This window comes from Sceloporus undulatus, chromosome 6, assembly GCF_019175285.1.
Source record: "Sceloporus undulatus isolate JIND9_A2432 ecotype Alabama chromosome 6, SceUnd_v1.1, whole genome shotgun sequence".
Taxonomy (NCBI): domain Eukaryota; kingdom Metazoa; phylum Chordata; class Lepidosauria; order Squamata; family Phrynosomatidae; genus Sceloporus; species Sceloporus undulatus.
This window is the reverse complement of record NC_056527.1, coordinates 91,899,242-91,925,212: the sequence shown is the minus strand read 5'-3', so window position 1 is coordinate 91,925,212 and position 25,971 is coordinate 91,899,242. Positions and strand designations below refer to the sequence as shown.

The 25,971-nt window shown below is 41.2% G+C and overlaps 1 protein-coding gene and 1 long non-coding RNA gene across 13 annotated transcripts in view; one reads left to right on the top strand and one right to left on the bottom strand.

Moving 5' to 3' along the window:
* Positions 1 to 25,971, bottom strand: part of SRCIN1 (SRC kinase signaling inhibitor 1) — a 323,749-nt gene that overhangs the window by 139,619 nt on the left and 158,159 nt on the right. The window contains exons 2-3 of one of the 11 annotated variants that reach the window (XM_042474129.1): positions 25,061 to 25,495; positions 3,798 to 3,998 (exon numbers count right to left, since the gene is read on the bottom strand). The exons of the other annotated variants lie outside the window; for them this stretch is intronic. The gene's annotated coding sequence lies outside the window, so the exon portion shown is untranslated. The remainder of the gene's footprint in view (positions 1 to 3,797; positions 3,999 to 25,060; positions 25,496 to 25,971) is intronic. 11 annotated transcript variants of the gene reach the window in all.
* Positions 23,450 to 25,971, top strand: part of LOC121934090 — a 48,290-nt gene continuing 45,768 nt past the window's right edge. For both annotated transcript variants that reach the window (XR_006104562.1, XR_006104561.1), the window contains exon 1: positions 23,450 to 23,551. This is a non-coding gene — a long non-coding RNA (uncharacterized LOC121934090). The remainder of the gene's footprint in view (positions 23,552 to 25,971) is intronic.

The following is a 25,971-nucleotide window of genomic DNA, read 5'->3' as shown; positions in this document are numbered from 1 at the left end:
GGAAGAAAAACACAAAGTATTGTCTAACTTTAAAAAGGCAAAGACTCATGTTCCGAGAAATTAATATCACCTCCAAAATCTATGAATGTGTAGTTGAGGGGGAAAACACCTCAAACTGGTAGGATGAGGAGCAGATGAAAATTGGATGTTATAGAGCAGGTGCCATGCCAACACGTAGCCAGCTTGTATTTATGGGGTGCCATGAAAGGACAAGACAAATGCCAACCTGAAGCCAACAACACAGATGTCCCTTTTCACCAGCATTCTGATTTGTTTCAATGTGCAGTGGGGAAGTGCAGGAGGTTTCACTGGAAGACTAACTACACTATCCTAATGCTATGTTTTTGTACCTATTAGCCTTGATCAAGTAGTGTATGTGTTTATGTGTGTGCTAAAGAGCCCCAAAGCTGCTGCTCTTTTCTTTTTCAAAGCTCCCTCCCTATGTCCACCTCTTTAACAAAACCATTTGGCAACCCTCTACTCTCCAGTCACCATCTGTCTCTCCTTTACCCTCATGCTCGCCTCCATTATTGATTAATCAATTCCTAGTTTCTCTTCCCATCCCTTGGCTTCCCCATCTAAAATGGATTACTAAATCATTTCTGTTTTCTGTAGTGTCCTCATAAACAGGTAGTGCTGTAAGGAGAGGGGAAGGGGCTATGTATTGTGTACCTTAATTTGTCATACCATCTCATCCCCTCACATTTTTTTTACTTTGGCAAAGGAAAAGCTGTTCTCATCTCTGTTCAACATGCAGCAACTGAACAGTCACACCTGGCTTAAATGTTGGCAATAGAATAGTGTCGCCCCGCATTGTATCAGAAGAGCAGGTTTAGGGTAAGGATGAGAAAAATGCAGTCCACCCATGGATGGCATACAGATTCCCAGACCATTTGTGGGGAGAGGCAGCACCCAATTTAAAAAAATATATATCCAAAAAAGTTCACTAGTATTGTATACTTTTTTAAAAAGAGAGAAAAAAAGGAGCCTCTCTTTGGCTAAAATGGTTGGGGCAGGAAGCAAAAAATGTGGCCAAGTTGCCCCTATGTCTCCCAGGAGGCTTGGGACCATTTTTAAAAATTGCAAAAATGGCACATGGTAGAGTGCAATAGGGTGGTCCTCCAAAGTCCCATGGAAGAGCAAGGCAGTCCCCCAACCACTGCCCATTGCTCACCCCTGGATTAGGGGATCCAGAACAGGCTGTGTGATGCATACAGTTGTACCCTACAAGTGAGGAGTTCCTGGGAACTTGGGAGAATAGCTGGAGGCTGCCAGTGCTGTCCCTCATCACCTGACAAGGCAAAAAGTGAATTATTATCATAATAGAATCTTCTCAAAGATAAATCTGGACTAGCATTTACAAGTAGTGGAACACTATTACAGACAACCCCCTCTTTTAAAAAGAAATTAATATGTCAAGGAGAGAAGTTCTAATCTGCTCATGTCTCCTATATGCTAGCTTTCTACCTGCGAGGAATAATTAATTCATTCACCATTGGAGGATGTTTTAAACTGACATTATTTACATATGGTACAAGACGAGATGGCAGAGGCCTTAGCTAGTATGGTGAACCTTGCCACTTCAAGCTGCAGGCAGGAGATTTTATTGCTAAATTTCTCTGAGGTTTTTTTTTTTTTTAATACTACCTGCAAGTACAAAGTATGCACATTAGGGAGAAATGTAAAATAATTGACTCCTTGTTCTTTTGGTTTTCTACTTGAAGGCTTTTAAATACAATTCAGGATTTAAAAATGAAATCTACCATGTGCTTTCGGTAGTAGTACAGTTGATTCTACCACCTCAGAATTCTGTCATTTCATTCTGCTGCATATAGTAGACCGTGTGTTATGTGAGCCCTCATGTGTAGTCTTAGGTAATAAAGCCCAGAGATGAGTTTACTAATTCTGTGCAACCTAGGAGTAAGCCACACTGCTGATTATATTTTAGACAGCAAGAGGTGTAGCCATACTCTATCCAGTTACTGGATGACTCATAGGATGCTTTCATACAGGAGGCAAGCACCATTAAATGGATGCGTCATTGGGTAATAATGGAAACTCCCGTTATTACCCAATGATGCATCAATTACAGTTAATGCATGGGACATGAACGGGAGAAGCACGCAGGGGTGTGATAGTCTTCCCCTGGATCGTGCTATTCCCATGTTTTAATCGCTTGCCTCCCGTGTGAAAGTGTCCACAATGTGGGAGGAGCATTGAGAAATACTTTGCAGTTAGGTCACAAAACAATTCTCTTGGTGCAAATTTGGGAATCAGAAATATTAGAGGGTGGATGAGGCAAAGCTTACATCATTGCCAAACTGTTATATTGTCAAAATCATTAAATTGGGGAGAGCTTACAAGGAAGAAACAGGTGGGGGAATGGATGGTCATAGCTCTCTTTCTTTGGGATCCTGGGAATCAATTTAGAAAAAGGGTGAGGGAGGGAGGTCTTTCAGTACAGAAAGGGCTTCTCATAATCCCATCCCATCCTCAATGCTACAGCTCATCCTTACAACATATGGAATATAATAAAGAGTATGCCTGAACATTGGCAAGAACATCTCACTGAAAATACGCAGCTGGAGAGCCACATGGAGAGATGGAGATGGATGAATTACATATCAGAAAGTCCACATAGTTGTAAACCTAGCATCTTTCCATTAAAAACTCATTAAGTGCCCTTTGTACTTTTCTGATACTGAGGTGTAGTGGGAAATAAGTCCCAGTCTTTATGACAATATTCTTTGCCACTGTTTTTTTTACTGCTGCTACTACTATGACAACGACTACTACTGCTAAAATATAATGTAGTATAATATTCAGAGTGTCTGATTCCAAATCTGGGAACTGTACGTTTCAATCCCTCCTCAGTCATGAAAATCACTGGGGTGACCTTGGACAAGTTACTAAAACCCAGGCAGCACCAACCTACCTCACAGGATTGTTGTAAGAGTAAAATGACATCATATCCTTATTCACCATCGTGAGCGTCTAGAAGGCTGGCTGGCACAAGAAACATCCACTACTGGCCCAGCCTCTTGGCCTCAACAAACCTGTCTTTTCCTGCATGTTCTTAGCACACAAACACACCCACTTCACTTACACTCTGCCATCAAAATGCAAGCTGAATCCTGGAGTCTTGGCCCCACTCTGCCTTATTGGGAAGACGCAAAAATCCAGACTTATACCCTCTCTCTTCCTCTTCATTCCTTCCTTCTCCACAATGACAAAATACAAGGATGCATTTAAAAAAAAAATCAACAATCCCATGCTCTTTTCTATACTTACTCATCACATCGAAGCAACCCCTAGAGAAAACTATGTGCCTATACATGCTTCTATAGGGCAGGCAGCTGTTCCATGTTGCTCCACAAGCCATCTCCAGCCCCATAGGACATATTGTGGTGTCCTTTTAATTTAGACTTGGAATGATATATACGTGTGGAGGGGAGATTTTGAGGAAGGGGGTACTATCGATCAATTCGGCTGTTACACAGTTTGGTGCAGTGATCAAATTACAGAAGAAGGGAAGAAGTCACAAGGCATGGGAGGATTTTTTAAAAATTATCTTTGCAAATAGAAAAGGAGGGATTCTTAACTCAGAATATTCAAGGGAGGGAGGGAAGGGGATATGTACTTTTCTCCTCTCCAGGACTGGAGCACCAAAGATGCAATAGCCCTGCTGGTGGAGCATCCCTCTCCCTCTCCCCATCCAGCTTTGGCACTCCTGCCCTGTCCTTCCATCTCCTCCCTCTGATCTCTCTCTCTGTCTCATTCTTCCCCCATCTCCTTACCTGCCACAGGTTACTTCCAGCCAGGCCACCTTAAAACGCTTTCTGCTTCTGCCATCCCCAGGCACAACAACCACCTTCACACAATGGGAGGCTGCAGTGTCTATAAATTCATCCGTCAGCAGCTCTTTCTCTCGGTTGCCTTCTTTCCGCACTCCCTTTTAGCTGCTGCTGATGCTGCTGCTGGAGATGGTTGCTTCTTGGCTATGCAGAGGTGATGGGGAGAGGGAGAAGATGCATGGATTTTGGGAGCTGGGAGGGGGAAAGGGACCAAAATCCCCCCCTGTAAGGGAAAGTGATGGGAGTGGAGTCACCCCCCTCTCCTTCATTACATGCCTGCCATTGCACCCCCCAAGTGTGACCTTAGCAATGCAAGCCAGCTTCCTCTAGGTTCCCTTGTAAAGATACTGTCGCCGTGGCAACCAGGACTCCACCTGTCCTTTTGGAGGCTGTGCACAAACCTGTGGGATGGAGGGCTTTGATACAGGACAGGGCAGGGTTTGGAAACCAGTATCTTTATGGTGATGATGGCAAGGGGGGAGCTTTAGACCCCCTGTTTGAGCCAGGTTATACTAAAGCAGTGTTCCCCAACCTTTTCTATGGCCCACATCCCTAGGAACTGTTTTTGATTAATGTCTGCACCCCCTACAAAAGGAATACCACATTTGAAGATGAAGTCATCTAATTTCTGCTTTTTGAACCACATACCCATGGTTGGTATGATGCGCCTTCAAGTCATTTCTGACTTACGGCAATGCTAAAATCATGGGGTTTTCTTGGCACATTTCTTGGGGGAATGCCATTGCCATCCTCTGAGGCTGAGAGAGTGTGGCTTTCCCAAGGCCACCCAGTGGGTTTCCATGACCAAGTTGGGATTCAAACCTTAGTCTCCAGTTTCCTCATCCAATGCTCACACTACTGCAGCACACTGACCCTCATAATATGCACTACTTCAGGAGAACATTTTATTATATATTGTATTTTATACACTGAGGTCCAAAACACACTGCAGGAATAATCCACTTTGAGACTGCTTTAACTGCCGTGGCTCAGTGCTATGTAATCCTCAGAACTGTAGAGCTCTTTGATAGAGAAAGCTAAATACTGTAGCTCACAAAACTACAGTTCCCAAAATTCCCTAGCTCTGAGCCAGGGCAGTTACAGCAGTCTCAAACTGGATTATTTCTGCAGTGTGTTTTAGACCTGTGTTAATTTTTTTTAAAGTTCAATTTGTTCATCCGCAGTAGTGTTTGTTCACCTGCACTGCTGTAGGTGAACAAACAGAACTTAATATAAAAAAACCTTTTAATTCAGTGTATAAATTTAACATCTAAATTGAGCAATTAGATTCTAATTTATTGAGAAAAAAATTGAGTGATGACTCATGATTTGTTACTCAAAAACAGAAGCCACTTTGAAATTTTACTTTGCACCCCCTATGGGTGTGGGCACCCCAGATTGGGAACCCCTGCACTAAGGTAAGACCCAGCAGCCATATATCAAGCCAGGTATAAGCTCAGAATCACTCCCCTCAATTGTTTTGAACTACAAGACCCATCATCATCATTGGTTTATGGCCATGCAGTCTAGAGACTGATTCATCATCACCATCATCATCATCATCATCATCTGCAAGGTGCTAGTTTTCCTGGCAATGATTTTCTGGAATCTCAGGCAGAGGTCACAACAAGCCCTTCTACTTGTGGGATCCTTTGAATTACTTTGCATACCTTCTTTTTAATGCTTACTTGCTAAGCTTCACTTGCACAAACATTTAAAACATCAATTACCTGTCTGTACAAGGAACCATGAAACCCAATGTAATGTAGTGGTTTGAGCATTGGACTATAACTCTGGAGACCAGGGTTCGAATCCCTGCTCAGCCATGGAAACCCACTGGGTGACCTTGGGCAAGTCGGCCTCAGAGAGTGACAATGGCAAACTCCCTCTGAAGAAACATGGCAAGAAACTCGGTGATAGATTCGCGTTAGGGTCCCCTTAAACTGGAAATGATTTGAAGGCACACAACGACAACAAAGAAGGACCCATGAAGACTAGGCTGTCCCAATGCAGAGGCAGTGAGATGTTTCACAATCTCTCGACAGAAGCAAGGGTTTGGGACAGGGAGGGAGAATCTGCAATGCTTTTTCTGCTTTGGACTACAATGCCCATCACCATGGCTGTTAGCTGTACTGGCTGGACTCGACAGGAGATGGAGTCTCAAAAGGAGGCTTGACTAAATTTTTCATTGATGTCACTGGCTACTGAAAAAATAAAAAGAAGAAGGCAAATTCTGTAATGGACTGTGGGGTTTATTAATATCTAGTGATCTGGTATGTCTCACTGTTCATTATTAAAATTCAGTGAGTGAAGCAGGCAACGGTGTGATAAAGGCCTCATCTGGAACCATCCAGAGTAGAAAGGAATGAATCTTAGCAAATGAGCTATGTTTTGTTGCTGTTCAGAATAAAGATTAAGGATACTTTGATCAAAATCTTCATAGGGAAAAGGTAGGATTTTGAAGGGAATTTGGTGGGAAGAAAACCTTGTCATAAGGCAAAATGAAACAACAGATTCTGGACACCATTAGCAGGGTAGCAAGGTAATGACTGGTCCTCTTCTTTCCTATCTCCATCCTCACAATATTAATTATAAATCCTCAACTGCTAACAAGACCAGGAACATTAGCTACAACTGGCTTGTTGTATCTGGAAGCTGAAACCACAGTATGGGTTCTAAATGATGGCATTCTGGAACTTCAACTCCCAGAATCCCCCACCACGGCCTGGGCTGGCTAGTGCCTCAGAGGATGGCAATGGCAAACCTGCTCTGAAGAAACATGCCAAGAAAACCCCATTATAGGTTCACCTTAGGGTTACCACAAGTCAGAAATAACACAACAACAAGAAGGATGCATTTAATGGTGGATTTTATATCCTAGTTATTAGTTTTAATCTTCACATAATACATTTAGGGCAGGGATGGAGATTATATAGCCCCCTAAATGTTGTTGGACTGCAGCTCCCAGTATTACTTACCACTGGCTATGCTAGCTGTGGCTGATGGACTTTACAATCCAACAACATCTGCAGAGCCACACAATTCCCACCCCTACTTTAGGACAAGCAGATGCAAAGGAGTACCACTTTTGTACTTTAATAGTGTTAAAAGGAGGAATTCTGGCAGACAACGCTTACCACTCTTGAGTGAGAGAAATTGTACGCAAAATCCCTCCTTTTTTCTTTAAAGGTACCAGAATGAAACCCCTTTCCCTTTGCTTCTGGCTGCCTTAATATGGACCTATGAAAATGGCTTATACTGAATAGTAACATTGGTTCATCTGTAACATTGTGGGCAAGACATCAGCTTTATGAGGTTGGCTTTGTTTTTCAAGAACCCTGAAATCTACCAACTGTAGCAAAACAGTAACATGATGGGTGGAGCCAATTACTACCAAAGCTTGGAAAGGTTATTTAGGGGGACTGCAAATCCTGGAATGCCCCCTCACCAGCATTTAGGTGCCTGGTCCCCTATGTGCCAGGCCTTGGTTACAAATTTAGGAAGCAGCCTGAGACTCATCTGAGGCCAAAGAATCTTAGAATGAGAATTAGCATAAAGACCATCCAGTCCAACCTCCTGCTAAATGCAAGGTCTGGAATACAGGATCTCATTAGAATTTGCCTGGCAGATGGCTGCCCAGCCACCCCAATGCCTCTTCACTAAATAAGAGTTTATTACATCCCAAGGCAGTCTGTTCAACCATCAAATTGCATTAGGAAATTTCTCCTAATGATTAGTCAATCTATCTAGTTTACGGTGGAAAAATGTATGGCTCTCCAGATGTTGTTGGGATTGCAACTCCCTTCACCTCTCACACTCAGCAGTGATGGCTACAGCTGATGGGAATTGCAATCCAACAACACTTGAAAGGCTATGTGTTCCACAAACCTGAGTAATCCAAGGGCACTGATAGGAGACTTCCCTTGCCCATCCTGGGGCCCATTCACATAATGAAATAACCCGGTGTGGAAACCAGGTTATTTCCATGGTGTTCATACTTGCACTGAGTGCACCCAATGCAGTTTGTGGAGGGGCTGCCTGTAAACCCACTTACCCCAGTATATTCAATATCAGGGGCTTTTCTGCATCTTTTGAAAAGATGCAGATCGTTGCAAATACGTACTGTTGATTTGATTTGATTTGGGGCACTCTGAACCGATTCTTCCAAAACAGGAAGGGAGGAGTTACGTGCAGAGGGGCGAACATACACCTCCCACCTGGTCTTGCTAGTGAAGACACCGGTTCCATAAATCCAGTCAGTATTTCCACCATTGCCTCCATTTCCCTCAGTTTAGCATTGGACAGCTTATTTATACGTTTATACACTTTTTGTGTTCAGATTCAAATTACCAGTGACAATGAAAACAGAGTCATGTCACCAACAGTGGAAGTGGAATGACAAAGATGTATATCACTTGACTGACATTAAAAAACAAAAAACAAAGCTGAGAATGATCAAATGCATTCAAAATGGAGACTCCATTTTAAACCAATACAAGGGCAGTGTGAACGTCAATAGGGTTAAAATGCCATGGAGAGATTTGATTGCAGTAAATGTAGTGGGAACTTTGATTCAGTATCGCATCACTGTGGAGATTCGGATCTCCTCGGTACAAAACGTATGTGTGAATATGCCCCAGAGATATCAGGTATCTGTGATCAGCTGCATGCAGAGGATGTGCTCTGCCATTGAGCTACAAACCCACCCAAAGCTGGGTGTGTCAAGATAGTAATAATGGCAGGACAAGGCTGAAGTAAGAGGGGAGGGCCAAAACACAGCAAAGCCCCCTTATTGCTCCAGTTGTGACACAATCCTGACCTTAAAAATGGGCCAGGCTCTAGTAAAGATAACGTTGTCAAAAAGGCCATTAACCTTCTAAATTTGGCCTTTTCAGGTATACTTCAATGGTGGCCAGCCCCACCATTAGACACAATGGAACGACTACTTAAGGTGGCAGATGCTTGATGTAGAGAAGTAGCAGTCCCTTAACTCTTCTTTTTAATCCCGCCTCCCACTCTATTGGAGCAAAAAGCTGAGTATGCCATGTGCCCTTTTCTGATTCCCTTAAACTGGCCTCCACCCATTCCATGTGGGGAAGGATACTAACCTATCATCAGTATTAAAGAAAGATTCAATCAGCAGTCTACTTCAATGGAGGAGGTGCTACCTTGTCTTTCATCTTTGTTGCCAAAATGTCTTGGATTGTCTTCTTACATGTTGTTTTGGGTAGTACACAAGCTGTATCCCCATACATCATCCTTCATATTTCTGGTTTAAGACCCACACACTGGAAGTGTGAACACAGTGGGCCCTTGATATCTGGTGGAGTTTGGTTCCAGGACCCCCTGTAGATACCAAAATCCAGGGATGTTGAAGCCGCACTGAAAACAATGGCATAGTAAAATGGCATCCGTTATATAAAATGGCAAAATCAAGGCTTGCCTTTTGGAATTCTTTTTTGTGAAGTGTATTTTCAAGCTGTGGATGGCTGAATCCATGGACACAGAACTTGTGGATATGGAGGGCTGACTGTACATACGAAGCAGCTCCAGTCCAGCAGGAGAGAGGCAGTGGTGGTGGTGGGGGAATGTGCAGTAGCTTGTTTGCATACACAGGCTCCTGACTCAGAAGGAAATCTTCATACAGAAGCTTCTTTCTAAACATTAGTCCCTTTGGGTGGACTGAGGTGACGATAGATTCTAAAACACCAGCACATTTTTGAAAGCCTATATAAATGAATAATTATAGGAACTGCAGGGATTAACTGGAATATAATGAAAACGATATTTCTGAAGGTTCTTTTTTTCTTTTTCTTTCTCCCAAGCAGACATTTCAGGAAGCTGGGAGGGCGCATTGAGAAAACTCAGGCTCCCACTTAGGAATGAGTTTTAAGGAGTTATTTTAAATTTGATTAGAGTCAATTCTTCGTTTTCATTTTATATTCTTAAATCAAATGTCTTGACAGCCATAAAGATACCGTTGTCAAAAGGGCCATTAACCACCTATATGTGGCCTTTTTAGGTATACTTCTCTTCTCTCCCCACATCCCAGTTCCTCCAATTATGCACTTTCCGTGTGGTTAGTATAGAGATTTGTTGTTCTTGTTGTCATCTGCTTTTTGCTGCTGCATGAAAAAACATTCACACGCAACCTTCCCTACCTCTTCCACCATTTCCAGCCTCCAAGGGCACTGATATGAGTAGCAATTTGGGTCTTCATGTTGTCACATTCTCTTTACAGAGGTGAAGGTCAGGCATGCCTCTGTAATCTCACAGTTCCCAGTGTTTATAATTGTATGTATGAAGCTTTTTAATGTTGATTTTTTTTACGGGGGGGGGGGGTGAGGTTTGTTCTATAATGCATTTCAGACTGGCACATGCCACCCAGGCCTCAGCTGACATGAACATTTTCAAACCAATTTAACTGCTCAGAAGGCAACAAGGACAGCAGAGGGGAAAGATGGTCCAAGCATTTTAAAATTACAGTATTTTTCTGCCTTTTTCAAATGCCATTTCAACCCCACTGAGGAACAGTCTGGATTACACCAAGGACATTTGAAGGATGGAGAGTCCTTTTGTATTGTAACAGGACTGCTCTTCAGCTTCTGGGGAAAATGAGACTGTTAAAAAGCGCGGACCATTTCAGAAATTTTGAGAACATACACAATTTGAGAATGCACCACAGAGTTGGTGAATTAAAGTCAGCGTCCTCCACTTTTATTTCTCAAACAAAAGATGCACATACTTTGCAATCTAGAACTGAATACCTCTTCTCTTTCAGCCTTTCATTCAGGGTATCCCCTTTCCTTCATCCTTTTAAAATACCCTACAAGACATTCCTATTCAGAGTAAGGGAAAGTTTTGTTCTTTTACTACAGAATCCAGTGGCCATGATGGCTGGAGGATTCTGGGAGTTACATTCCAACAAAGATCACTCATCCCAGGTACTCTGTTCCTATTAGACATTATTCAAGGCTCAATATAAACTTTGAGCCCTGAAGCCACAACTGCTGTAGTGAAAGATGGGAGGTAAGTTTATGATACTATAGGTCTAAATACCTTAAAGGTACCAAATCCTGTCTTATCTTGGAAGCTAAGCAGCCCTGGTTCGAATTTGGATGGGATACCACCAAACAAATACCAGTTGCTGTAGGCTATATTTCTGAGGAAGGAACTGGCAAAACCATTTCTGAGTATTTGTTGCCTAAGAAAACCCTATGAAATTGATGGGGTCAACATAAGTTCTTAAGTGAGTTGAAAGCACATAACACACAAAGGTTATGCACAGCTAACATCCTGTGGAAATTAATGTAATATTTTCTATTCACCTGATTTGGCAAGGACAGTCCAAATTAACCCTCTGTTGTCTCACTTTTTCAGCAGCTTTTAAAATGTCCCTATTTCATTCTCCTCCTCACACTTTCCACCCTTGTCCTCAGCTTAGTTCAAAGTTTGCACTCAATTAACTCAGCAGAGGGGAGAGGAGAGGGCAAAAACTTCCCTGCCCAAGAGACTCAGACAAAAGCAAATTGCTGCAGCCTCTCCTAGGTTATGTATTCCTCCTCATTAATAATTTTGCCATCTTGACCACATTCTGATGTCACTTGGTCATGTCCCAGTATCCATCTGTGAAAGGTTGGATGGTATGGTATAAATAATTTCTCCTGAGCCTATCCTTCAGTGAATATTGTGGCAGCAATCCTATACTCAGGTTGGTAGGAATTAGTCCCGCTGATTTTTGTGATGCTTAATTCTGAATAGACACATAGAGAGAACTGCATTCACTGATTATGTTTAAATACGCAGTGCATCCCCAAAATGGTATCAACCACAGCAGCTCAATTGTTCTGTTTATAGGTATATGTCCTTTGCCGCACTTCTTTAAGCAGGTAGCTAAAGTAGAGAATGCTTATAACTTCATGATAGTACCCTACGGGCACAGAGAAGGCCAAAATAAATAAGAGAAGAATAAGGGGGTGGGATTTACAGTTATAATTGTCCAAGCCATTGTATTCCCTGTTACCATGTATGGCTGTGAAAGCTGGACAGTGAAGAAAGCAAATAGGAAGAAAATTAATTTGAGATGTGGTGCTGGAGAAGAGAGCTGAGGATACTGTAGACAGCCAAAAAGACACACAAATGGGTCCCAGAAAAGATCTATACCTGAACTCTCCCTGGGAAGCCAAGATGACTAAATCGAGGCTGTCATACTTTGCCCACATAAATGACTCATTAGAAAAGCCAATGATGCTGGAGAAGGTGGAGGGAAGTATAAATAGAGGAAGGCCACATGCTAGATGGATAGACTCCAACAGGGAGACCATGGGTAGCCTGTAGGACTTGAACAGGGAGATATCTCATTCACAGGGTCACCATGAGCCGAGATCAACTCAAAAGGAGCTAACAACACCAACAAATCTGCAGAACAGCAAATCCCACTTAAAAACTATCAGTTGCACGGACTAAAAAAGGTAACTGGGATACTGCAAATTTATCAGTACTTCAAGCTATACTAAAATGTACAGGTTGCTGGAGGACAGGTTCTCTGAGGAAGGCTAAGCTACTTTATGAGAAAGAACAGGATGAAGAGTGCATCTGCTGAGGTACTGAGTGGAGGCTGAAATCAGCTGCCAGCCCAACAGTTATGGAGCTAGAACTGAGGCAGAGAGGGACTGCAAATGTTACTGAAGGGAGAGTGTTGAATTGAGGACACTGGGAAGGTTATGAGAGTGGGGGAGAACATTGCAGAACTAGGAGAGCTGTTGAGAACAGTATCAGTCAATTTCAAAATTGGAAGCGGCTTTGGAAAAGATGTCAACAACACAATTTTGGAAGGAATAGTCCCAGAGATGATAAACTGATAACATTACACATTTTTACATTTTCATGGGGTTTTCTTGGCAAGATTTGTTCTGAGGAAGTTTATCATTGCCTGAGGCTGAGAGCATGGGATGTGCCCATAGGCACCCAGTGGATTTCATGGCTGAGCTGGGAACAGAACCCTGGTCTCCAGAGTCCTAGTCCAACACCCAAATCACCACATCACCCAAAATCTGATTGTATTCAGAGGAACTTGCAGTGTTCTAGATACTGTTTGTACTATAAGCTACCATCATATCTGACATTGGTTGTGCTTAGTGGGGCTGATGGGAATGAGAGTCCAGTGACACAAAGGCTCAGAGGAAGGTGGCTAGTATCATAGAATCATAGAGTTGGAAGAGACCGCAAGGGCCATCCTGTCCAACCCCCTGCCATGCAGGAAATCCAAATCAAAGTAAAAAAATATTTAAAAATACATGCACAAATTTGGCCCTTGAAGAATCCTGACTTTGATTTGAAGAAGCTCTCTCCTCTACAAACCCTGATGGTAGGAGAGAAGCCCTGATGGTGGGAGAGAAGAGTGTGGGTATGTAAGGCAATACCAAGTCATTTAGGACTTAATCATACCAAGCAGCAAACAGGAATTAAAGCAAAATAGTAAATTACTACATGGCATCATATTTATTCTGTTGCTGCTTTGCATTTCTTTTATCTCTGAATTACACCTTTTCATTGATGGACAAACCCCATCAATAGGCTCCTAATATTACTAATATTTGATTAGCCCCCCTGATGTGATAGGTTCTTTATGTGGCAGTAATGACTGACAGCAGTCACATGGCATGAGGCAGCATGATTCTCCTCCTCTCCTCCTCCACCACTATTCCCAAGCAGGCTAAGTTTGTTTGTACTCCATGCCTTTCAGCTTTTTAATTTTTGCTGTGATTGAGTAATTAAAGCAAAAATATTTTTTTAAAGAAAATGAACAGAATAAAAACAACACAATGGAATACATCCACCGAAAGGCATGGAAGGTAGAGTTATGGAGCCAGTGTGCAAGGGAACCATGAATTGCCAAAGCAGCACATTGATGCGATTTAAGAGAAGTGTGATATTGAATGTTTTAAACTGGTATGTTCCCATTTGTTTTACAAATGCAATTGTTGCGAGAGAAAAAACCTGGTGAGATAAACTTCTTAGAGGCCTGTAGCGAAGGACAAGATGATTTCCCTTCCCAGTTCATGTACAGAAGCTGACTGGACTAGCAGCTGAATCATGCTTCATTTGAGGTTATAGGATAGTGTTCTCTGGTATACCTGAAGTAGCAGGTGTGTTGAGCGGGCCTAGGGCAGGCTGGGAAGATAACTGGGTACGAAAGAGAAACAACCACCTCTTATTAAATAACAAATACCAGAATTTGTGAGCTCCACTATGGTGCTTACTCCTACACTCCAAACATAATCCCCTACATGGGTGAAGCTTCAAGTGCACAACCTGAGTCAGAACGCAAGATTTTGACAAAGCCTTTGTATCTTTTTTCCTCATCCCATCTCCCTCCCTCCCCCTTCTCCTTCTCAGGCAAAGACAGGAGTCTTTTACTGTTAAACATCCCCATTTCAAATTATCTCTCTCCCATCTGGATCTTAAATTAGCTGAACGTTTCTTTTCCTTTTTTTTATTGTTGTCGATTTGCCTGATGGATGTCTACGCTATTATACATATGCCTCTCCCTTGCTTTCACCTCCCCGTCCCTCCACCAGTTACATAGATTCACGATTAAAATTAACTTTGCACTCGTTTTCTGATTGCGTCGCATATTATAGCAGTGCAAGAGCCGTGTTGAGCAAAGCTCTGACATTTGCAAAGTATTTCTATTCACGTCGAGGGCTCTTTTTACCCCTTCCCCTTTCTTTCCAAAATGAGACTACCTCTGAAACAACAACAAAAAGAAACCCCAGTCTCCTCACAGTCTGCATCTTAATATAATAAAACATTTTTAAGAAGACTGATATTAAAGGGAAAACATTAGCCAAGTTTTAACCGTGGAAAATATATTGACTGATCTTGTGACTCATTTTGCAGTGTCATTTAAAAGTCATCTTTCACTTAGCTTCCATTTTGTTCACCTTGGTCAACATTTAGGAACATGTTTCCATTGCTTGTGACCTATCAAGCCAATGTTGCTACATACCCACCAAGTATGTACCAACCCCTGCCCCAAATTTGCTTCCTCAGGTAACAAAAGCTGGAGGTTTTTTGAACCTTCAGGTTTTAGTTTACCACAATACTACTGCTTGAGCATGCTCATCTATCTTTGAAGGGTTACAAGTTGTGCTGGTCCATTCAAGGGCAAGGTGTTTAGCAATCAGGACTAGAAGCTTTACTTATCCTGCTGTTTCAATTAATCAGCAAAAGCTTTAATTGCAGACTGACATTCCACTCTGGATTAATCAGTGACTCAGAAGGACGTGGTGATGTTTCTAGGATGTGTTATTGTGCAGGCACAGATTCTCTTCCTTCATTGCTAAATTTATTCCAAAAGCTCATGCACACACGCACACACTTTCCCTTTTCCTAAACAGAAGAACAGGTTGCTTACCTGTAATTGGTGTTGTTGGAATGGTCATATGTGAAATCACATACATCGATTGTTCTAAGCCTGTAATGAATGGGTTCTGAAACTTCCAGAATGAATGATGTGTTTGAGAAGGACCCACATACCCTATACAATCTGCATGTCCACACAGTGTGCATGGGTAGTGCAAGTTCAAAGATGGCCATTCAAAGAACCAAAGTTACAGGTTGGCAACTTCTTCTTTGTAGTCTCTATAACTTGCATGAACGATTAGCAAGCTAAACATACCAGGAAAACAAAGATCATGGGATTCCTGAAGAAAGGACAGCAAAGCCGAAACCAGTGTTTTGTTGAGTCCAGACATCCAGATTGTAATGTCACATGTAAGTGGACAATGAAGTCCATGTGGCTGTTCTACATATTCATTCCAGTGGCATGCAAGCTAGTTCATACACTGACCCAATGGCAGAAGAGCAGAGTTGCAAGCAGGAGGTAATGATATTGCCCCAAGGGGAGAAAAATTTCAACTATTTCATCCTCACAAACTAGAACAAATAACTTCCAGTTTTCTCTCCATTGTAGTGCAAACAAATATTTCTGTCCAATTCTTCCCCAGTACACACAGCACGCATATCCTGAGGTGTTGGGGTAATTATTCCGACAAAAATGCATGTGGTTTTCATGCACTACAATCATTGGGGGGGGGGGTGTGCATAAAAGATACTGCTTCCAGAGACACTTTTTGCAAGATTTTTGTAGGGGTTTGTGTGTGTATATGTGCAGAAACCAGCAATCATGTGAACATATGTGCATGCACATCCCTCCCATACTTGACTATCTAGAAACTGTAGTTTCCAGTGGTTTTGCTGGGGAAAAAACCCATATGTCCATTGTACAAAAATGGTAACTGTCATGCAAAAACCCATGTAAATTTATGTGCAGAATTTCTCTAAATTTTCAGCACGTGCAAATAAACTGCACAAAATTCTTGTCAATGCAATATCCTTCCACTGCAATCCATTTTTCAGCCAAGAAATGAATAATGGTGAACATTCTTTCTATTTCTGTTGCATCAAGTGGAAAGTGAACAGCTTTGTAATAAAACAAGAAAAGTGTTTGGTCCTATCAACACAGAAGGCTAATGGCCTTCTAACATACAGTTGCCATAGGATTTGGAGCCATAGGCAGCACAATATTCTGAAGAAGGTGGAAATAGGAAACAGCCTTTGGAAGCCATAATATCACTTTGTCCTTATACAACTCAATGGCGAGGTAGGGATGGTAAAGAGCACAGATTTCACCAGCAATCCTCACTGAAGGTATAACCATTAGAAATGCTGTTTTAAGGATACAGAACAAAGGTGAACACTGAACATATTCCCATTGGTCCAAATTGTTGTCTCATAAAACCAATCAGGCAAAGTGGAAGGTTCCAGGAGATGAAACACAGAGCAGAAGGTAGATGTGGGTTTCTAAACTCTTTCAGGAATAGCATAACACGGGGGTCACACAGGCTAAACCAGCTGACAAATAAGTTCATAGAGGACAAGAGAAGACCCCACAACCTGAGAAATATCAGAAAGGCAAGGACATTTTTCATTTGATATCTGGTAGAATTCACATTGCAAGCCACCTCCACCTCTTCTCATTGAATTATTGAAATTGTGTCCCATTTAGCAGTTAAGGACATCTTTGTTGCCAGCTTACAGTAGCTTCTACCCACAGGTAGAACCTGGTGAGAGGTGTTGCCTGAGAGATTCTCTACACTGTGAGTTTCAGGGTGGAAATGCCTGGGTGGGTTACCTTGCCATTCTCCACTATATGAAATTCTGGGAAACAGAGCCAGCTAGAAAGAGATTGTCACTGTCACTGTGAATGTAAAATGGGGTTACCTGAAAGATTTGCCAACTGTCAGTTTCAAGATATTTGTCCACCACCATGCTGCTATGTGACACACAGTGGTAGAAGCAGGTGCTTATTCTGTGAATTGATTTTGGGGTGAAAGTGTTTCAGAAACCATTGTTGAAGGACCTTAATCCTCAGCTTGGTCAACAGAGTAACTGATGTGGTTGTTGCCATGAGACCTAGGAGCTGCTAGCTCATCTTGCTGATACTGAATTCATTGTTAGGACCTAGAACCTTCTCTTAGGATGAAGCAGGCCCAACCTACATATAGAGTGACATTCCCTCTGAATGCATTGAGGTTTGCACCAACAAAATCTATAAATTAGGATGGAGAAAGCTTAGATTGCAAAGTATTTATGATATGACTCAGCCATCAACCATGACAGTAAGTGCAACATTCAATGGTGAGAGACCTAAAGTATTGACCTGTTACACAGACAAAGGTCATGGTCACTGTTGAGGCTGAAAACCTAGATAATTACATCAGTACCTAGAGCAAACTTAGAACAGAAAGGAAAATAGAAGGCAGTTTGGAGAATGTTTCACTTGCATAATGACCTTCCTCGTAATTTCTATATGACTGACAGAATGACTATGAGTGCTTCTTCAATACTTAAACTAATCAAAATGAAATCAAGGGTATCCCAAGTCATTTTGGAGGCTGATTTGTAGAAAGAGATTTCTGGGTGGCCTGTGATGTTGAAGGGACTTCTAGTTGTTCCATCATTGGAAGTAGCTGGGAACAACTGAAGGAGGTGGCAAGGGACATTTAGATGCTGTCTGGGCCAAAGCTTGGATATATAAATATACATATATAAATAATTATATAAATGGCCTCACCCCTGTGGTCTTGGGCTTTTAAACATAATCATGACTACCTGAGAGATAATATACAGAGACATGGCTTCTGTGTTGCTGCAGTAATCTTGAAGACAACTGCCTGCCCACAAACAAATTGTAAAAATACAAGCATTTTTGCTCTTTACTTACAGGTGCCAGAAGAAATAATGAATATGTAAAATAAGATGCCTTTATTTCCAATTGGAAGGGGCTGAGGTGTACAAATTGGAATCTGAATCCATGGAAATATGATTTGTAAAACAAAACTGAAGGGAACTAATAGCTATGATGGAACGACGTGATGCAAATTCAGAATTGCACAGTGCAACTTTGTGAAATCAGATGGACTGCGAACCAGAAATTAATTAATCACTGACACTTGGATTTGGCTGATGCCTTCAAAGGGATTGAGCTCAGGTTTCAAGTGCTAATCAAAGGGAAAATGGTTCTTGAACTGGATTTGCAAATCAGAAAGACACTGTTTGTGTGTGTGGTTTTTCGCTTTCCCCTCTATTGATGAGTGCCTTTGCTTCTTGCCTCAAGCTCCCCTGCTTGTTAAATTCAGATAATAAGCTTCCTTTACATGGAATAGGTATGTAGATAAGAAGTCTAGACATCTGTATCATGCCATACCATGTGGAATATGATTTTCTAAGGAGAAACATAATTTGTTTAAAAATAATGAGTATTTCCGCTTCTTCTGTTTTTATGGACACAGAAAGAGCTGGTCAAAGTGCCATGGAAAAAAGCTGTGCTATGGTCAAGGTCAACTCTACTGTTAGAGTGAGGTAGATGTTTTAGACAACTGAGTTGGTGTATCATTAAAGTGCCACAAATTATTGATTATTGACTTATTTGTTGTTGTCGTCGTCATACTGTATGTCTATCAATGAGATGGGCTTTGCTACTTTGTAATAAACAAAAGGTATTCTGTGCATAACTGTAACAGTAGTCTGAGTGGCATGTGTGAACTCACACAAATGAGATTATCCTACACTTGCACAGTACATAATTCAAAACCTTCTAGAGCAGTCGTTCCAAACCTTTGGTCTTCTAGATGTTTTGGACTTCAGCTCCCATAATTCCTGACTGTTGGCCTAAGTTCCTGGAGCTTCTGGGATCTGAAGTCCAAAAAAAATATATGGAGGAGCAAAGATTGGAAACTCCTGTTCTAGAACATTACATAAGCTTTTGGGAGGTAGCCCCACCCACCTGTAGTGCCTCTATATAAGAGGCCTCTCCCCAAAACTGCCACTTCTATGGATGCTGATGCAGCAATCCAAAGGCCAGGAAGGAGACGATGAGGGGCTGGTGTGAAAACAGAAAACAGTTACAGGTATGCTACCTGTCCTTCTTCTTTGTGGTCTCTGTGACTCACACAAATGGGAGACTAGTAAGCTACAGAAGTAGTAGGCAAGAGTGTCATTGCAAATAGTAAGTTTACTGAACATGGTATCAATGGAAGACATCAAACATGAGCATAACACCTCCATACCAATGTAAGGCAATATCAGTACACAACAAGTATCACAAAACAGAAGGAATCCGAAACAGCAATACACAGTGCAGAAGGCAGAATTACCCTGAAATGGTAATAGTACAATCAGGTAATGGAAGAAAACATTCTCCTGAATGCTGCTCTCCTGAATGCAGTGCCAGTCCTCGAGTCCACTTTGGAGTATGAGATTAAAGTAATCAGCTGTGACCAGGTAACCGCTCGACTAATGTCCTTCAGTGGTGCACTAGCCAGGAAAGCATAAGACACAGTGGCAATCCGTGTGGAATGGGCTCAGATCTGAGCTAGAGTGGAAGAAATTGCCCAAGGGCTGAGCACAGCTTCGAGCGCCAGCTCTGACGACAACTGCTAAAGCTGAAACTGAATAAACCAGAATTGGCCAACGAAGACTGATGAATCATAGGAACACAGTTCTTAACAATGCTGTTGCAGTGGCAGATGAAAAGGAAATGGTGGTTTTAGTGGAATCCCCTTTGCACCAGAGGTGGGCAGGACTACTGCCAAAAAGTGCATGTAATGCTCTAGAAGGGTAGCTCCATTCGTGTGAGTCACAGAGACCATAATGAAGAACTATGTTTTCTCTAGTACAGATATATAACAATGTAAGCTTCAGCATTTAAATGGGTTTTAGGACGAAAGTCCTAGTGCTTTCTTGTATAAAACAAAGCAATGCTGTATTAGAGGTCTATTTATTATTTGGATTATCTCACTCCTAAAACTAACTAAAAATATGGACCATGACCTGGATTACCATGACTTCTCATTGGCTTCCGGACTTCGATTACCAGTGAAGTATCAAGCAGTCTGCTGAAAAATGATTCTGGAACTTATAGTTATTCTGTATTTACAAGTAGAATCCTACACATCTGGCTCATCTGGGACTATGTCAAAAAAACAAACAAACACCAATGTAACTTCCTTTCTCCAAATATAGATCCGATAGACTGGACTAGTAAAGTTGGTCTAACTGTGAATAGGATTAAACTGCACACCTGCTTTTTACATATGGTGATAGAAACAAAGTTTGTATTTCATCTTAATTTTTCCAGATAAGTCAAAATGCATTATATAGGATTGGGTTGCTGTGAGGATTCCACAGCAGAGTTTACTTGAGTGCAAGGGTACAAGAAGGGGCCCATGTTTTGACTTATTTGGCTGTGGGTAAGATAATTGATCTATGGTCCAAATATTCTTACTTGCAGCTATTGAACACTTTTTTGCTTTAAAGAAATTGTGCTTCTCTTCAGGGAATTAATAAAAAGACTGACTACTTCTTTCCTGTTTTCTAAATATAAGTCTGCATTGCCTAGAGTTTACATCTGGATTTTGTATTTTAAAAATGGAGGATTAAACCTCCATTATGTGATCCCAGCATTCCTAGAGGTTAGTCCAGGTGAAATCTAAACCCATCATATGACCACCTAGAGTAATGATTCCCAAACTTTGGTCCTTTGGTTTTGGGCTTCAACTCACAGAATTCCTGGTTGATGGTCAAACTGGCTAGGGGTTCTGGGAGTTGAAATCCAAAACATCTGGAGGAACAAAGTTTGGGAACCACTGATCTAAAGCCTCATTTGACTCCCCTCATTATATTTCAGGATTCAATACAGACACCTTGACTTCAAGTTCAGCCCCCCCCCCCCCCCCCCCCCCCGGCTCCACTGCCTTTTGTACCACCTTTTCTGATGAAGGCATCTGGAGACCTTGAAAATGGACAGATTACTAGATGGTGTAAAGAAAGTATTACACCAAAACCCACGATTCTGCCCCCTCCCCTTAAACATGATTGGTTTTATTCCCTGTGATCTCCCACAGGCGGGAGAGCAGGAATATTTAAGAGGGGAAATCCTGGCTCTATTCGTGTAATACTTGCTTTACACTAATAGGAGCAGCCGGACTCAGAAGTACATGAGCATCTTAAGCAGCCTCCTTTTGCTACATCTCCTCCCTCCCAAGGGACAGATTAAGATATGCTGCTGGATCTCTACAATAGCATTACCAAAAATAATATGGCATTCTGACAGATTGTAGGAAGGTATTTTCTTTTGTATTTAGAAGCCTCTCATAGTCAGAGGCCATAAAATGTAGTTTATTTAACTTGTACATAAATCCAGCACTGCACCTTCATCTCATTATTTCTCCCCCTCGACAGCAGTGGCACAGATTGTTATCTCAAACAAGGTCATATGCACAAAAGAATCAGATGTAGCAGGGGCAACACACAACAATCCAGAATGGAGAACTACACACACATGGTTTGGCAAGGTACAGTCTTCTTCCACCCCAGTTTTTCAGATGCTTTTAAAATGTCCCAGTTTCTCTCTTCTCCTACGACTTTCCCCTTTAGTCCACAGCTCAATGCTACAAAGGAGTTTATCAGACAAGGGAAATTGGAAGTATAATCCAATGGCAATCCAAACGCAATCATGGGGTTTAACGTTATTGCGTGATAGACTACCACATGCAATTTCGGGCAATGGCAAGCTATTTTCGGGCAATGGGAAGTCAGTTTGAACGCAATTCGAATTCACGTAAATTCTCTGAACTAGCGAATTCAGGTGAATGCATTCTGGCCCCACTTTCTTTTCATTCGAAATTAAGAGAAATTCCTCCCATGTGATAAGCTGCAAAGTAGTTCAAAATGAAAAAAAAAATAGTTTGCATTGAATTAACTCAGAAGAACAGAAAGGAGAGAAAAAGGAGGAATCTTGACCTTCCCTGTCATCTCAGGCAAAAGCAAACTGCTACCTTGTATATTGTTCCTCATTAATAACTTTTGCTCACCCTGATCACACACTGATGTTGCTTGGTCACATGTGTTTTGGTTTTCAATGTTGGAGGGTAGGTTAAATTTGAGAGCTAGCATAGTGGTGTGGTTTGAGTGTTGGACTAGGACATTGGGAGACCAGGATTTGAATCCCCACTTGACCATGGAAACCCACTGGGTGAATCTGGACAAATCACACTCTCTCGTCCTTAGAGGACAGTAAAGGCAAATCCCCTCTGGAAAAAATCTGCCAAGAATACCCCATGATAGGTTCACCTTAGGGTTACCATAAATCAGAAGTGTCTCGAAGGCACACAACTACAACAAAGTAAAATCTCCTGCTCTTTCCATTGGAAAGGAATGAAAAAAATCTGAGTGTCTAATCCCAAATTCCCACTTCTTCTGAAATAAATGATATAAACATGCAATTTGTCTACATAAATATATTTGATTTCTACACTCAACCATGCAATTAAAATATATCCAAACATATGTCAAGAAACAAACTAGAAAAAACAACCAGACCATTCCACATAAAGCCAGGGACAATGCAGGATTTAAGCAGATAATAATCCTTCTATCAAGCCACCTTCACAGGTGTTGGTTTTCCATCGCTCAGCAACAGATTTACACACAGTCAATTATTTCTCTGAAAGAGTTTTTTGACTTCCAGACAATACTCCCTCCTGACCAAAACAAAATCGTATCTGTTTATGGATGCTGGTGTTATATTTTCTTTACTGGTTATTATTTTACCCACAAAAATACAGACACATAGAGATATACAGGCTTGCCTATGCTAACAGCTTGGATGTCTAAAACAATTTACTAAAAATAAAGGAAAATTAATCAGGAAGAAGAGAAACAAGAGTGCTTCAGCAACAAGGTTGAAACAAGGGAAACGCAACCCACAGCACAAGCCCTGTTGAAATGAATGGCAGCTGAGCAGGAGCACGATTGGTTTCAGTGGGCTTCCTCTGGGGAATGTCATGCTGGATCATGCCCAGACTATTTCTGAAAGGCTGCTCAAGTACCAGAGGCTCATCGAGGGAGATCTCTCATGAATGTGGCCTAATGCAACCTTAACAACAGTCTGTTGATGAGGAAGCAGTCATTAAAAATTAACCGAGCCTGCAGTGCAAGAATGAGAGCAATGCTGATTTGGCAACAGCTCTGCCAGATTCATGGCTAGGCTTTTTAGTATCTAGCAGTTGCTATTAACCAGCACAAGCTCTGGAAAGACCCAAAACATGTACAGTGGCTTTGTGGCAGAGGTAAGTTATCAAGGCCCAAAAAGATATAGCCACCCTTAGTAAGATAGGCAATATAAATGGCTGAGCAAATTTAAACGCACTTTTCAAAGACCTAACTAAAAATACCCGAGGGAGGCATTTACTAGAGCTAGATTTGATCAGATTGACACCATGGTAAGATATGGTAGATTTAATGGTATTTCTTATGATGAGCAAACTTGTATTTGTGGAGACCGAGAAACTGAGGATTTAGCTCATTCAAGTGTAATTTGTACCAACAGGAAAGAGACCAGTATCTTGGTCCCTATATCAAACGATCAATGTTCTGGATACCCATGTTAGAACTTTATACTTCATGAGTGGTCAAGATTCCAAAATATCTATTTCCACAGCTTTGTTTCTATGTAAAGCAATACAGTTGAGAGCTAGATATGTGGGGACAATTGGGGTAAACTGTAGAGGTGATGAAGAATTTTGATGTGTAACTGATGTTCAATCTTTTTGTTTTATGTACCATCATTTTAAAGCTGTATTTTTCCCACTCTCTCTTTTACCCATTTTTGTACTTTGAATCTTTTATATAGACTTTTATAATCAAGTTTTATAATTCTGCTTCTTTTATGGGTATTGTACTTAAATTGTATGGCGTTCACATGGTATCTACACGGTATTTTATTCATATTTTAGATTTATTATATTTTAGCTTTTTCTACTTTCTATAGAACTTCTATAGAATTTTATAGTGTGTTTTATCTGCTTTTCTGTTATTTTGATATGGCCTAAGGGCTAATCAATAAACATTGATTGTGGCAGAGGTAAGTGTTGAGAACCTAAATCCAAGTGCCTCTGGTTGACAATGGTAGAAGATTCTTTGACAGATTTTAGTATTTTGCAGAGACTACTGACATGTTCTCAATTACTGAAAGCTAGAAAGAAGTGATATATTTAATAAAATAAAACAAACTTGTTTTAGAGCCAGCATGGTATAGTGGCTTGAGTGCTGGCCTGTGACTCTGGAGTAAGCTTGGCCCTTAAACCCATTGGGTGACCTTGGGCAAATCACATACTCTCAGCCTCAGAGGAAGGCAATGGCAAACCTCCTCTGAACAAATCATGTGAAGAAAACCCTATGATAAGTTCACCTTAGGGATGTCATAAGTCGGAAACAACTTGAAGGCACACAACAACAACAATGTTTTATTTATACATTTAAAAAGAAAAATTCATGCCTAAGGGAGCTCAAATTCTATTTGAAATGGCATGTTCTTGTACCTGTAAAGTAATCAGATGGATTTCACCCTATGCAGACTAGCAAATGTTCCTTAAAACATAGAATATTCCAGAAAAATAGTCTTCTAGATGCCACATTTAACAAGATGGCATCTGTTTCTGTTACTACTTCAGTAATAATAAAATGAGCCTTGCAGCACCTTAAAGACTGAAACATTTCCCTATGGCACATTCATGAACTTGATATAGTAATTTGGGGAGGGAGCCTGAACAAATAGGAAGGCAAGAAGGACAGCTTACCTTACAGTCATAAGGTACAAAAAGAAAGGCTGCTGAATATGGAGCAGCTGTGTGAACGACTCCGTATCGAAAGATGATGGCACGTCAACCTTATAAATGGAGAAGAAAGAAGCCTGCAGGGGCTCTCTGTGAGATGCTCTCTCTCTCTCTTTCTCTCTCTCTCTTTCCGCTCAAGTCACTTTTATAGATCTGAGTCACCTTTATGCCTTTGGGAGAAACCTTGTTAGTGTTCTTACAGAATTCTTTTCATGCAAGCCTTGGGAATTAGGCCTCAAATCTACCAGTCAGTGCTCAAAAACCATATCCTGTAGAGATGGCAGATGCAGTGGTGAGATGGTACAATGGATTTTCTCCCAAATCACCTTTCCTGTTTCCTCTCTTAGGAGCATCTTTCTCCACTCCAAGTATTATGTATTCTTTATACAGAAAGCATGTCTGTGTAGGAGAAAGCATAAAAATCATTTGTGGATTACCAAATGTGACAATCAAATACACATTTGTCTGCAGTCAAAAGAGGACATGCCATTGAATACCAATGGTATTCTGTTGTTTAAACTTTGGTTTGGATCCCAAATGTACTATGAAACAATAGTTCAACTTGGTAAACATGTATAAAAATACAGAGTTTGTACACAGGGAGACATGAGCAAGACTGTAATCTCACCTTACAACTAGGGAATACAGTTGAATGATGATAACTTAGTTTAATAAGACACAGTGTCTTCCCTATTCCTTTTCAGCATGCTACCATTATACTTGATATTCAATTAGTTATGTCAATCTGCACAATTTGTCTATATGTTTCTTAAATTTATATCAGACTCCTGCCTTTCTTGAGCCAGTGAGCTCAAGAAAATAGATATGACTCTCCTTCTGCCCACTTTATTCTCACAACAACCTGTGAAATAGGT